This window comes from Orbicella faveolata, unplaced genomic scaffold (assembly GCF_042242905.1).
Source record: "Orbicella faveolata isolate gen_17 unplaced genomic scaffold, um_ofav_v1 contig_14, whole genome shotgun sequence".
Classification (NCBI taxonomy): Eukaryota; Metazoa; Cnidaria; class Anthozoa; order Scleractinia; family Merulinidae; genus Orbicella; species Orbicella faveolata.
This window is the reverse complement of record NW_028301541.1, coordinates 11021948-11033713: the sequence shown is the minus strand read 5'-3', so window position 1 is coordinate 11033713 and position 11766 is coordinate 11021948. Positions and strand designations below refer to the sequence as shown.

The window sequence follows — 11766 nt, the reverse complement described above, 5'->3', positions numbered from 1 at the left end:
CTATAACTAGGTATTAATAAATTGTAAGCAATGTTAGCGTTGTAAGTTGTGTTCGGGTTGTTAAATTGTGAATTATGTTAGTACTGTAACTAGAGTAAGTATCGCAGGCAAATGTTAGGGTTTTGTAAGCTAGAGCAGTTTTCAATAAGTGTCGAAAGTAATTAGACATTTAATTTGGTTTTGGTTTTACTACAGTTTGAGATTTGCTGAGTAGTCTAATTGGTAAGTAATTGAAAACCGCTCTATTTTGCTATTGTAAGTAATGTTACCAGTGAAGGTAATATTTGTATTATATTTTTGTAATGATAATAACTACAAAAAGTCCACTTGCCTATGCCGCCCCACCTACTTTTCAAAAAGAAATTTGCATGTTACCTTCCCTCCCTAAGGGTATGATTCTCCATGATGTTCCCCTCTCTGTTTTTTTACAGCCCCACCCCCTCCTGATAATTATTGCACAGTTCTTAAGTAGTTAATTTGGTTTAAAGGGACATGTTCTAATATTTCCAGAGTATCTAACCCGTATCTCTAGTCGCGAGAGACATTTGTAACTCTCTTTTGGTGCCACTTTTGGAGTTTTTTTAGAGTCACCTTTCGGTAACAAGTCTCGGCGTTTTTTTATCCTCTTATCCCACAACACGTAGGCCGAACGAATCGGCCAATCGCAGCGCGTTGCGTACACAGTGAGGTTCAATTCTAAAAGCGCTATCTAGCAATAAAGAATTCATTCTGTAACTAGACCAGCTCGGACTCAGGCAGCCGAATATAAAGTTTATAAGCTGGACCGATTGGTGTCAACCTACTCGTAGTTCACCCTCGAGACCAGTTGAATTAAGTCGTGATATTCCCTAAATCTGTTTGGCAACAAACATATGGTTTGGTATCGATGCTTCCTTTTGACGCTAAATCTCAAACGGGTGTCAGACCAAACGACCTCTCTGCATACTCACGGGAAACATTTTTGTTGGATATTGACATTCAAAGTAAAGAACACTTGGATATGAACTTACCCGAAGGTACGTCCTGTGAAATGTATATTTATTACAAGAGTACTGAGGAAGTTTTGATTTCATTGTTAGAGATATTGATAAATCGTTTATACTGTACTCTTCAAATAGCTAGTCGGGTGAGGTTCGAGAGTTCAGAATTTGATCACAGATGATCGCATGCCCATGTTTTACGTTTCTGGAACAAACTCGTTTAAAATATAGGTTGCTGGACACGAATAAAAGACCATGACAATTAGAATAAAGGTAACTAAAGCAATTAACATAAACACAGGAACAATATCCGTAGTGGATTGTCAGTGGATTGCTTGATATTTGGTGTTCATAAACCAATCTGTAAGGAACACGAAGAACACGAGATTTCGAGATCATAGCAGTCTAGTAAAGAGAGAAAGCTATTACTTCTCACCCCTTAGGGGAGGAAAAAAAAAATCGTTTTTTCTTTTATTTTTTTCTCAGTCCGTAATCATGGCACAATTCAACAAATCTTGCAATCTGATTGGTTCCGGGAGCGGGTGAAATTATCCAATGCGGTTTGCCATCATTTTGTTTTTTGAAATTTTTTTTCGTGAGCAAATTAGCGATAATCGACGTCAATCGTTTGCCTTATTACGCGTTCATCGATGATTAAGGTGGCGGCTCGATAGGATAAAACATGACGATGGTCAGGAGAAAAGCAATTTTTTTTAAAAATATTAGATGTAAAACCGTCGAACATTTGTAAAAAACATTTTCAAACGATCTTGCTGACTTTGCCTCTAGATGAGTGTGAAATTCAAGGAAAGTACACAGTGGCCGGGTATAATTTTTTTATTACTACAACGGCCATAGCAACGGCTGTTTACGCCAGGTCAGAAAATGACTACAAATATAGATCAGTTTCAACAAAAGTGAACTCGAAAACTCTATATTTGTAATTACTTGTGAAAAGAGTCCCCTGAATCACCATCACAGGCTCATTCATTTCCCTTACAAAAAGGAATATTTTCTACAACTGTTCCTTTATACATCTTTTAATTATTTTTCTAGTATCTGAGTTACTCACTCTTTGCGACGATTTTTTAACGAAAGGTTTGTAGACGGCACGGAAGCCGATTCAAACAAACAAACCCATTTGAAAGCCAATTTACCACAGGAAAAAATAAACATGTTATTTGCCTAAAAATTGAGTAAATGTAGTCAGGAGATGACATAGTTAATACAAAAAGTGCCGTTTAATTTGCCTCTAGATGTAATGTTAATTATTTGCCTGCTTATAATAAAAATAGGGTCTGTCCGTATAGTGAAAAACTGTGATTTCGGACTTGAAAATACTGCCGGCAGGATTTTCAAGACCTCGGACACAGTTTTTGACTATGCGGACCTCCCAGGCACTGTAATAATTCGTTAATCATATTTAAGGTACACTTTATATTTCTCTACCAGATTTGACTGCGTTTCGACCTACAAGTTGACACCTCGGTATAAAACAGTAATTTGTTTCATAGAAGGAAAACAAATGCCCGCCCAGTTTTCTCACAAAGAGATACATTCTAGTTTATCGATCTGTTAGAAATTAAACATCGCTGTTGATCATTCTTTGGCCCGAATTAGACAGATTTGGCGCTCAAGTTTGCGTGAAAAGCTAAAGCCCGGGTTGTTCGAAAGGTGGATAGCGTTATCCACCTTTCGAACAACTAGGGCTAGGGCTATACTACTATTTTGTCCAAAAAGTTTCGTCCCGGTTACCTGAGCTGGAGTGTTCATATGGGAAAATTTTCATCCCGGTTACCGAGATCTCGGTCGCAAAAACCGAGACCTCAGTAATCGGAGCAGCTCGGCTTCTCATTTGAACACATCGACATTTTTACGAAGGAAAGAGTGGCGAGGCGAGATCTCGGAAACCGAGCCAGCCCGGTTGACCGGGCTCATATGAATAGACCAATTTCGATATATTAAAATTCAGCTTAACACAATAGACCTCAGCATGAGGCTCTGGGGAATAAACCCCACAAACTCTGTAGTTATTCCCGAGAGCCTCGAACTGGGATCTATTGTTTTAGGCTGAATTTTAATATATCGAAATTGGTCTATTAAGAGGTCCTAAGTTTGGTGCCAATCATCCAGCTTTATGCATAATGACTTTATTGAATGAAAATATCCTGTCTATTGTTCGTTTACACAATATACCTGATATTGTGTATTTTTCTAAACACTTCGGATCTTTCTGACTATTCTCCGCAAGTGTGAGATCGTGTTGGTCTTTGTTTAAAAACTTCCGTGACACATGATAAATTTATGCCTGCAAATGATTGGCTTGTGAAAAACCCAGTGAACACTCACGTACCATTTGTGCTACTGATATTATTGCACGCTCCCATGCAAATTTCTTGTCAAATGTTTTCTCGTTTCTTCTGAAACGAGCTGGTTTCAACTTTTTTCCGAGCTTGCCGTACCAAGAACACAGTAAACATGGATTCAAGCAGATACAAAAAGCATCTCAGTTGGCGGCAGTTGGCAAACCTGTGGAAAGTGCAAAAACCTACTCTAGAAAGGAAAGGTAAAAGCTAAAGCCGTTTCCCCGCCTTGCCGACTGCGTGGTCAATGAAGCGCTTGTCTATGGTCTTTATTCGTCTACATGCACACCTCTAAAATAGTTTAACAGTGTAATATTCTTAGATGGTGAAGTAACATGTTTTCTAGCTCTCGGTGAAGCTCTTGTCATGCTCGAAAAGTTTATATCACAAATACGAGTGATACATATGATACTGAGAATTTTAAGTTTGGCTTGAACCTGCCCATTTTGAACTGCGCCAAAGCTCTTGTCCTTTGTTATAATGTCGTTTATGGAGATTAAGCTTCTTATAAATTTCTTTTGCTTGAAATTTTAATTTCGATGTAATTTTATTTCGTAGCTCTTAAAATATAAGTCCGGACCCTCAGTCAGAATTTCAGTCGTTGAGTCGCGTCAAAAACGCGGCAAATTTGAATTTTGCGCCAGCAAAACACGGTTGTTGAATACAGCGGTCTGTGTAAAGCTACACTCGAGTCAACACTCGAGTCATTCCCAAAGCTCGCTGAGCATTTTCCTCGAATTCACTCCTTGTTTGCAAGCGAGCGTGGTCATGAAGATCTTTAGCCGTTCAAATCTTGTTACTACACTCTACTTCGTGGTTCTTCGTAGCTTACCTTGCAAGGTGAGTGAACAGTTTTTCGGCACAACTTCACGTGAAGCACTATTTCACTTGAATTGAAGCTGATAAATTATTTAAGCTTACGCGCGTGTTGGAGTTCTGTGGCGTTTCGTTGATACAACGTAACAGGTTTTTTGCCTTGTAAATTGTGGCTTCATAACCAGCATTAATTTATTTCTTCGGCATTTTAACCAGAATTCAACTTGTATGTTCGGCGTCTTGTGGCTGATGGTTTTTGCATCATTAATAATTTGCACTAAGCTTATCAGGATCGTGTTCTGTTTATTTTGGTTATTAAGGGCCAGGTCGCACTAGAGCTAATCCAAATTAGCTTATTTGCAAATTTTGGCAAGGAAAAATTGGCAAAAATTTCGCAAGTTCCAAATTTTGGCAGTGGTTGCATCAGACCAACATGTTTGAACCAAAACGTTTAATACTGATTGAAATATACGCTACAAGATCGGTGATGGACAAAAGAAAACACAGAAAATAGAAATGAAAACTATTTTTTACGAGAAAATGAAGACTTAACTTGAAATTGACAATAATCGACAAGAAGGAACCTTAGAAGATTACATTGAAACATCTTCTAATGTTGCAGTACAACAGCAAATAACTTTTCAGGGATAGTCTACTACGTAGGCTCGATTGCCAGCCGCTGTTCAGGAAAGGAGCCCATGCTCCTCCCCCAAACTCATGGCTGGACTCGTGGACTTCACATTGTTTATTTCAACCAATAAGAAATCTGCCTGCCTGAATCAAGCAGGCTGCATAAATTAGCTTTCTCGCAGTAGCAAAGAAGTTGTGCGATATGAAGTGCGATCGCATTTAATAGTGGGACATTTAAACAAATACCATCAACTAATGAAATCTTGCCTGATCTAAACCACAGTGGCATATACAACACGCAAAATAGTCAACAGCCTTATGCGTTAGAATCTATTTTTGAATCATGTGGTGCCAGAATGTCAGATAACGAACAAAGTCAACGAAGAGAGGGATAAACGCAAACATCGATCTCAAGAAACAAAACACTCAGTCAAATTGATGTGTATGGCAGTCTTCTTGAAGGGAAGTGACACCAGTCTCTGGCGAAGCCAGACAAACTTAAATTTTTAAATGAGCCGAAGCAAACCGAACTAGCAAAACATAAACATGGTGTCAACACTATGCACACCATACAACATATGTGTGACCTTTGACATGACAGTTGCTACACCATAGTCAAACAACTCTGCTCTACTTTTTTTTAAAAAAAATTCTTCTTTATATGTGTAATGGAAGACAATTTTATACAAGTTACTCTCCTTTACCAGTGATCGATGCCTGTGATGTTTCCCAAATTATTTCAACATTGCCAAACTCCAGACACATTTCTCGCATTCCTCCACTTGGAATGTGGATCAGTGACTTTAAGAATGGCAGTTAACCCTACAAGTTCTATTAAGCCTCCTTTCTCTTTGGAGGGAGATATTTAGTAACACCCTCTTCCTGTCTACTAACACCCCTCCCCACCTCCCGCCTCGCCCAATTATTACAAAACTGTACTTACAGATGTGATCTTATCGTTTACTCCAAAGACATTCCATCTGCGACGTGTTTCAGTGTTTTCACACGGCGTCACGACAGCTAACTTGGACTGGGTCACGTCGAAGAAAACTGACCAATGGCGATCACTTTTGTGAACATTTGTGATAAGTTTTAATAAACAGTTTGTTTGTCACTGAAGGCTGGTGTGTTTGATTCCTTGTGAAACCCCGAAGGTGATCATTTTCCATTTGATGAGGACTTCTCGCTGAATGGTAAAGGAAGAGGACGAGTACGAGGAGACTCGCGCGAGGCGTCATTTCTCCTCGCGAGTATTTCCCGGCAGAGTCACCTAAGCGCGCGCCCTTGATATAATTATGCTATACTTCTGAGATAATAATAATAAATAAAATAATGATAACGGTTTACTAGCAAATCCAAATACAAGTTGGCTCTTCTATGCTAATATAGAAGGCTAACAGCTGGAAATACAACTTGCTCTAGAAAAAAAAAATCAGAAATAAAAAGTGGCAGACTGTGTAGCACTCGTGTTAACGCGTTGTATTTTTGAGATGTTCGTTTCTGAGGTATGTAGCACCTTGCACCTTTTAGACTTTCGCACTCAACTCATAAGCGTGTCCACTGAATAAGTGCTGTAAATGACATCAGAAATGCCGTCGAATAAGCTGCAGTCCTGAAGAGGAACATGGCATTTATTGGCCAAACTTGTGCTCTAATGGTGGCGCTCATTCCAGGAGGCGTCGTACTGAGATCAACTTTCTAAATAGAGTTTTGGATGTTCCTATTGTTTTTGGATAACACTAGGAATACTTTTTCATTCCTAAGAGAGTCTTAATTGTTCTGCCCTCGAATAGGCGCCCTATGTTAACGGCAAAGAGAATTATCAGTGCTGCAGCGCTTTCATGGCTTTAGCCAGCGCTAAACCGTCTGAAAAGTATGACTGTTTTAACCCCACGCTTGCACATTTTTGTCAGTTCTTTCCCATCTTATCGCGACGCCTTTAAGCGCCTCTGTGATTAGACTGGCAGAACGAGAATAAAAGTGCCCAGAGATTTCCAGCTTTAACAAAACAAATATTTCCACGTAGCTGATAAATTTATGCAATAGATGACACACAGAATGACTGTTTGGTTCATTATGTCCTAATATACAGCTTGATTTACTCTAGCTGTCAAGTACACTACAGTACTTTATAATGAGGGTTTAATTGTTGTCTTGAAAACTTTACTTGGAATTTTGTCACTTTCTAAACATGGAGACTTGCGTTTATGTCCGGCAAAATCCTTTTATTGCACCCTGAACTTAGCTTTGAAAAAAAAAACACTAACAGGTGTTTCAATACTGCAAATACTCCACACACAACCCGCAACCCCGCTCCCCTTCCACCCCACCTAGAGCGAGGCTTATTTATTTCAACCAGGGTTAAGCCAGGTCGAAAGTGATGCCTTAGCACACCATCAAGGGGCGCTTATTCTATTTAGAGAAAAACACTTGCAGCCTACCGCTTTATCACTACTGTATGTTTGATCAGTAAACTTGTGAATATATATCTGCCTGGAATACACCACCAGTGGCGTGTGATGTACGGTTTTCATTGGAGTCGAAATTAATATATCATCTACTTCAATACAAATAATCTTTACGGCTACATTTATGCCATGTCTCAGCCATTGCTCACGATAGTTTGCTTGGCCATCGGAGGATGGGTTTGAATAATTAGATATTTCAAATGTACCTGAAGACAGAGAGAATGGCTAAAGATGACATGCTATCGCCTTACCGTTATCAGTTGAAGGAAGACATGGGTTTGAAAGAACCTTCCATTGCAAAATTGCTACCTCAATTACATGACAAGAATACACAATACAAGAATTCCAAATCATACCTGGATCTTGATATGAAAGTGACGATGGATCACCGCATCACAATGCAGTCTTCGGCAAACCAATTGTATATTTACGCAACAGTCAATGAACTTAATTATGACAACAGAGAAAGATTACATATGCTCACAAGGGCGCCTTTGTTCGATCATTGTAGAATTTTCACAATTGAAATTGCGGCTGTCAATTTAAAGATAACCCTTTATTTGAATTGCCCGATTATGGCTCCTGAATTGACCCATTTTCGCAGGGTTTGCAATCTTGGAACTCTCCAAAGTACTGATGATGTCTGATTTCTACTACAACAACGTCAAGGCAAAGAATAGATCTCTTGCAAAACCGTTCAGTGATATCGACTCGCTGTGTTTAGAGGTAAAGACTGAAGACATCTACGTGGACAATGCAAGCGAGGCACATTTGTTTGATTTCTCCTAATACCCCCAGAGACCACTTCCTCTACAAACTGAATACAAGAAATCATCTCGGTGGAAGTTTAAAGATGAGACACGTGGAATACCCAGTAAAGAATTTGTCGGCATGTAACCCAAGATGTCCTTGATATATTTTGGGCAATGGCTGCACTCGCCGGCTTATGGACATAACCCATTAAGAGACTATAATTTAGATCAACATGACCAGGAACCACTGATTGAATTGTAAGTGGATTTGTAAATAAGTTTATTTTAAGTGAATGCCCCAAAAGTTGAGACATCTTCCTTTGATTACTTTCTCGCGATTAATCCGTTACATCGCAACTGTTGATCACGTGTTTCAGTTCTCGTTACTCATCTCCAGACAGTGGAACAGATTAAATGTGGATCGCTCTTGGTGCCTCATCTAATTACAAACACAAGCAATTTAGCAGTATTAAGAACAGAGTAAATAAAACAATGGAAAAGAAATACATTGTCTGAACTATTTTGCGTTCCTCGTGTACAGCAAATTACAATGTACAAACTAATCACACTTCTCCAGCCGTGAGTACAAACCGCATTCAAATTGGATAGTTTCATGTCTTGATCTAAATTCGAAACTAAACACTCACGTGCAGGCTACGCAAAATTGAAACTCGCCGCTCCTCGCAACGCGCGACACGTAGTACGCAACACGAGCGCGACGTGTCAAAATTTAAGTTTCTTTTTCTCTTTTTTAACTTTTGAAAATTTTTGTCAATTTTTTTACTTGGCCTTTAAAACTTAAACTCAAACTTTTTCTCTCAAAGAGATTTTTAAAGATTTGAGATTATCAAGGTATCTCTTAGGAAGAGTCGTTGACCCTTTTTTCATCTGACTAATTTTATACTCCAAATTCTGTTCGGTACATAATTGCTCCAATACTGGATCTGAAAATATATATAATTTTGCAAGAATTGTTGATTTCTTTGTAAAACAAGAATATTTCGCTTTCTCAACCATGTGCCGTTAGTTTGCATCTTTAATCGTGAAAATCAGGCACTATATGTGTTACAATAGTACATTAAGTACAGTATTAAGTTCATTCAGACCTTTTTTTTTTAGCCTAGTTAAGGTTACTCATTTTCAGGTCAGTGGCTTAAGGTCATTCCCCCCAAAAAGATTCATGTAAATTTTGCCTGTTGGCTGCTTACAACAAGAGAACTTAAATTTTGAAATAAAAAAAGGGGAATCCCGGTATTCGTTTAGCAACAGGAAGAACTTCAATAAACCCCATAATTCCTCATTAAATTATCCTCTTTTAGAATTGTTTATATTTGAGCCACTCACTTTACTCTTTGTGAGAGCAGAAAAATAGGGAGAAAGTTAAGCGAGAAATACAACAATGGATGTATTGCATCAATGTCAAGGAGCAATTTGATGTACGTTTCATGATAAAGACACCCATATTTTGTCGACAGGGATTCAATATCTTCCATGCACACAGTGTTATTGAGGGCACATATCTTTTACGAGTGCTAACTATGAAACTGATAAATTCTCATCGCAGTAAATTTCCCAATTTAAACAACTGGAAAGAAGAAGCCTAAAAAAAAAATCAGGGCCTCAACGGGATTCGAACCCGTGACCTCCACGATACCGGTGCGATGCTCTACCAACTGAGCTATGAAACCACACATTGGGAGCGAGGTCAATTAATTGAGTTCATATCATCCCGTGAGGAGTGAAATGATGTGAAGAATATATGAAATAATTCATATTTGAACTGCGGTTGTAGATGAAAGTGAAGAATGATCATCGCAGTAAATTTCCCAATTTAAGCAACTGGAAAGAAGAAGCCTAAAAAAAAAAAAAAAAAAAATTCAGGGCTTGAACGGGATTCGAGTCCGTGACCTCCGCGATACCGGTGCGATGCTCTACCAGCTGAGCTATGAAGCCACACAGTTGCTTAAATTGGGAAATCAGTTTACTGCGATGATCATTCTTCACTTTCATCTACAACCGCAGTTCATATATGAATTATTTCATTTATACTTCACATCAGTGCTAGCTATACTCTCATTTTCAGTGATAATTTGTCAATCTGAAATAGAAAGTGGTCTATATTCACTGTATAGAAAGAAGGTGATCGCTGCATTCAAACTAAATAAAGAAATCGTTAGGTCCCGACACTCGTTTCCGATAAAAAACCAAGATTTGTCTGTCGCAAGCCAAGCTGATTAGAAAAAAACACCATTTTCTATATGTTGTGTATATGCACGCGCTCGCTAGCGCGCGCTAATGACGCGAAAATCGCGTGCAATAGGAAAGCTCAATTCAATTCTGAGGAATAACCTTAAGCCAGTTACAACTTTTTCATCGGGTATATATGTAAGTTAGTAACCAAGAAAGTCAGATAGCTCGTGACCATGGGGAAGCTCTCGGAGCAACATCTCATAAAATACATCGAGATTTACTCGTGATCTGTTAATTGATTTTCACCTTTAAATCGCCCTGTTTAAATCACGAGTTTTAATGAAAATAACTGCTTTTCACAGTTTATAATTGGTTCCGTTTAATTGAATATCACATTCCGAGTAAAAAAAAAAAATCGAGTTCACTAGGAGAAACATTGCGCTAGGAATGTCTACGATCTCTGCAAGATTCTGGCATTCTCGTCCAGACCGTCTAAAGAATGTATTTTGGTAAGATTGCGAAATTTCCTTCGAGACAGGTGCTTCATGCCAGTAAGGGTTAAGCCGTAATCAATTTTATATCGGATGCAAACCGGTCGAAAACTCAACACAGATGATCAGTTAAGATGTTAATCGTTCTTTTAAGTACCGGTCCGGGTGCCTAGCCATAGCAATTAAGTGATCTTATTTCTTGTGTAAGTCGTAAAGAAAACTAAAACAATTCAGTTCTGTTATTTATTATCATGTTTTATTCCATTTAAGCTAAAGTTTTTAAAAGTCTGTCATCACCATTAACTTTATCGTTACTATCTTCTATCGTTCACTGAGATTGTGCCCGTGATAGTAATCTTTAAACCTTTACTTCAGTTGAACAAAATTTCGAAAACTCAACAGTGGAATAATACAATAATTTAGAAAAAACATATGCTCAATGTCGAAAAACTCCATATTCAAATGCAGCTAGTCAAATAAAGGAAATCAATAAACACAAGCGGCAACTCCATTTGAAATTTTTTTTATTAGATTTCTTAGCGTATTTTGGTGAGATTGGCAGGGTATCTTTCGCCGGAGCGATGGCAAGATCGTGCTAACAACAAAGCCAAGCGCACTAGTTATAAAAGTTTCTTCGGAATAACAAGTTGAAAGCGACGAAATGAAATCATTTTTATTAATCAACACAAATTGATCGTTAACATTTATTATAACGGAGTAAAATGTAAAACAATATCCAATCAATATAAGAGACTGAACTTGAGGTAATGCTTTCCAGTCAATGAGTGCATAGCATGGTATGCAGAAGATGAGGGATAATAATTTAGCTCAACACTTGAACTGATTTCAGAGACTCTGCCACAGTAATGTTAAAAGTAAAGAATCTGATGCTTTTAGCTCATAACCACGGTAAGACCAATTCACAAAAAAAAGGATTGATAAGAATAGCTTGCATTTACTTTTCACTCAATGTTACAATTAAAGATATATTTTTGAAAATAGTCAGCTGTTGAAATTTACAATTATTTCAGAAGCGGGCGTTTGATATCCAACTCATATCCAACTAGCGCGAGTGG

At 38.2% G+C, this 11766-nt stretch overlaps 1 long non-coding RNA gene across 2 annotated transcripts; it reads left to right on the top strand.

Moving 5' to 3' along the window:
- The first annotated feature begins 866 nt into the window (after window positions 1–866).
- Window positions 867–5908, top strand: LOC149113961 (uncharacterized). Of its 2 annotated transcripts, none has more exons than XR_016206627.1 (2): window positions 867–1016; window positions 5761–5908. It is a non-coding gene; the product is annotated as an uncharacterized LOC149113961 (long non-coding RNA). The 2 variants fall into 2 exon arrangements; XR_016206628.1 differs by lacking the exon at window positions 867–1016 and adding an exon at window positions 3467–3546.
- The last annotated feature ends 5858 nt before the right edge of the window (window positions 5909–11766 follow it).